We start from the raw sequence: 2,705 nt of genomic DNA on the forward strand, positions 1-2,705 counted from the left end.
GGAGACCCTGCCCCATCCTGGAGACCCTGCCCCATCCCGGAGACCCTCCCCCATCCCGGAGACCCTCCCCCATCCTGGAGACCCTATTCCATCCTGGAGACCCTCCCCCACCCTGGAGACCCTGCCCCATCCCGGAGACCCTTGCTTTTTTGCCATTCACACTTCTCACACTCAGGTTGCCTTCCAGGGTCAGCCTCTGATGCAGGATCTTCTGGAACTTTCCACTCCCTGAGGTCCTTCTAGCCCCTCAGGGACTAAGATTTTGAAACTTAAAAGTAAAAATAAGCCCATTTTCTCTGTTTTCTGTGTTAATTGGAGGCAGGAGGACCAGGAGGTGCATCCAATGGGGGGTTGGGGGATCGGGGAGCCAGCAACACACAGGAACCATCGGTGACTCTTTGGACAATGGTAGGACCCCCCCGCCTGCCGATGGGGCCATCAGGGCAGTGTGGTGGCTGTCAGGGAGGAGGGAGGCATGGAATGCCTGCTCTGGTACAGGGAGCATCAGGAAGGAGGCTGAGGGCCTTGGCCTGTTAATGGCTCTGCCTAACTATCTATCTATCTGTCTATCTATCATCTTCTATCTTCCACCATCTATCTATTGATCTATGTGAGGAGATGGGTTACAGGGATGGGCTCAGTGGGCTGTGCAGGCCTGAGGCCCCAGGATCTCTGTCTGCAAGCGGGGGCCCAGGGAGGCAGGTGGTGTTGGTCAGTCCAAGTCCAAAGGCCCGAGAACCGGGGGCTCCATTGTCTGAGCACAGGACGAGACGGATGTCCCAGCTCAAGAAGGGGGAGAGAATTCACCCTTTCTTCCTCCTTTTTGTTCTACCCGGGACCTCAGAGGGTTGGGGGAAGTCCACCCATCTGGGGAAGGGGGACCTTTGTTCTGTCCACCAATTCAAACGCTAACGTCTTCTGCAGACACCCCACAGACACACCCAGAAATCATGTCTTACCAGCTGTCAGGGCGCACTGACCCCTGGCAAGCTGACACAGAAGGTTAACCTCCACAAGTCTACCCCTTGTCTACTTGGTACTCATGTGTATCTCCTTAAACCATACTCAGTCTCCAAATAAAGATAATAAAAAGTCACACATAAGTTTGCCCAGCATGATACAACCACCTGCATACAACTGAAAACGCATGAACCCCTTCTCCAGAAGAGGAGGGAAAGTCGTCGGTGATGCCTGCGGCCTTCTCCTTGACACCCAGTGCCTTAAGCCTCCGGTGGACACTTGATGCACTGAATACTGAAATGGAGCCGATATATTCTGTATGATATGATAAGGGAATAAGAGGGGAAAGAAAACAAACACATTTGCTTAACATATGTGTTTACACACACACACACACACACACACACACACACACACACACAAGTACCCATTACCGGATACAGAGGAAACACTTGTGGGAATTGCAGCCATGGGGCAGGTCACGTGGTAGCTGGCATTTATAACTACCTTCTTCTACCCCTTCTGCCTTCCTTTGTCTTCGGCAAGCACCTCAGCTTATCGTGGTTCTTTACCTGGTCGGGTGGCCCAAATCTCACTTCTGCAGGGTCTGTAGGTCATTCCTGGTCCTGCCTGGATTGGGCTCTTGTGGTTAATCCACCGACCTGAATCCCAGGGCACAGAGATACCAAGACAGGCCCTAAAGGATCTCCTGTGTCCGGACACACTCTTCCGCACCCCCACTGTGGACGAGCAGTCTGGTCCCCCCTTGGTGGCTGGGAGCAGTCACCCAGCCAGCACCAGAACCCCCTTCCTTGCCTTTGATGCACAGGCGTGAGGACCGCAGAGTGGCTGGGCCCGGTCCTAACTTCCACCTCATGGAGTCATGCTCCTAGGAAGCACTCCTCCCTCTGGCACTAAGGGTGCTCAGCCAGCAGGACACAGTCACAGGAATAGGAAGCAAAACTTCTGTTTCTGGGTCACTATGGGTAGCAGTGGGTGGCACTGCTCCCTTTTCCACCCATCAGGTCCTGGACCCCTGAGTCCTGACTGAGGGAGAGATGGCACGACAGTTGGATGCTTGTTCAGAACACACACAACCTTCTGGACAGCCTCGCCCTAGCCCTGAAAGGTGCTGCCACCTGGCTGGCACCATGATTGAGCCTTCACAAGGCCATGTCACTATTCTAGCAAAATAGCTGCTTTGGGATGGGGTGTGGGGACGGGGACATGTGGAGGTCAATGAGTCCTATGAGCAGGGACCATGGACACACTCTTTTCATTGGGAAATGAGTTCCCGGATTGGAAACTGTGCTGTGCAGAATGCCGTGATGCCCGGAAAGGCCTTCCGTATGTCCAGGGACGGTGGTTTTGTTAGGATCGTTGTGCGCAGGAAAAGCAAACCCATACCCAGAGTAAGTGTCTACTCCAGGGAGGACAAAAGGCTGACCCTTCCTTGATCAAGTTGTCAATGTAATCACCTGGCCCGGGGGGCTGACTGATTTCCCAAGGGAGGGAGCCTCATAGGTCTTCGCGTTGGTCTCCACCGCTGGCAGACCAGGCATGCAGTAGGGGCCGCAGCCAGGTCAGCCTCGGTGCATGGGAATCCCTGTCGCTGAGCCCATGCATGACTCCATCCCGGCTACCACAGCCATGTTGTTCGTGAGCCCATTGGATGATGACAGGGGTGGCTGGGGAAAGAGCCTGACTAGAAGCCACAGAACAGTGTGTCCCATCTGCTCGATTAT

This window comes from Lontra canadensis, unplaced genomic scaffold (genome assembly GCF_010015895.1).
Source record: "Lontra canadensis isolate GAN:19392208 unplaced genomic scaffold, GSC_riverotter_1.0 scaffold29, whole genome shotgun sequence".
NCBI classification, from domain to species: domain Eukaryota; kingdom Metazoa; phylum Chordata; class Mammalia; order Carnivora; family Mustelidae; genus Lontra; species Lontra canadensis.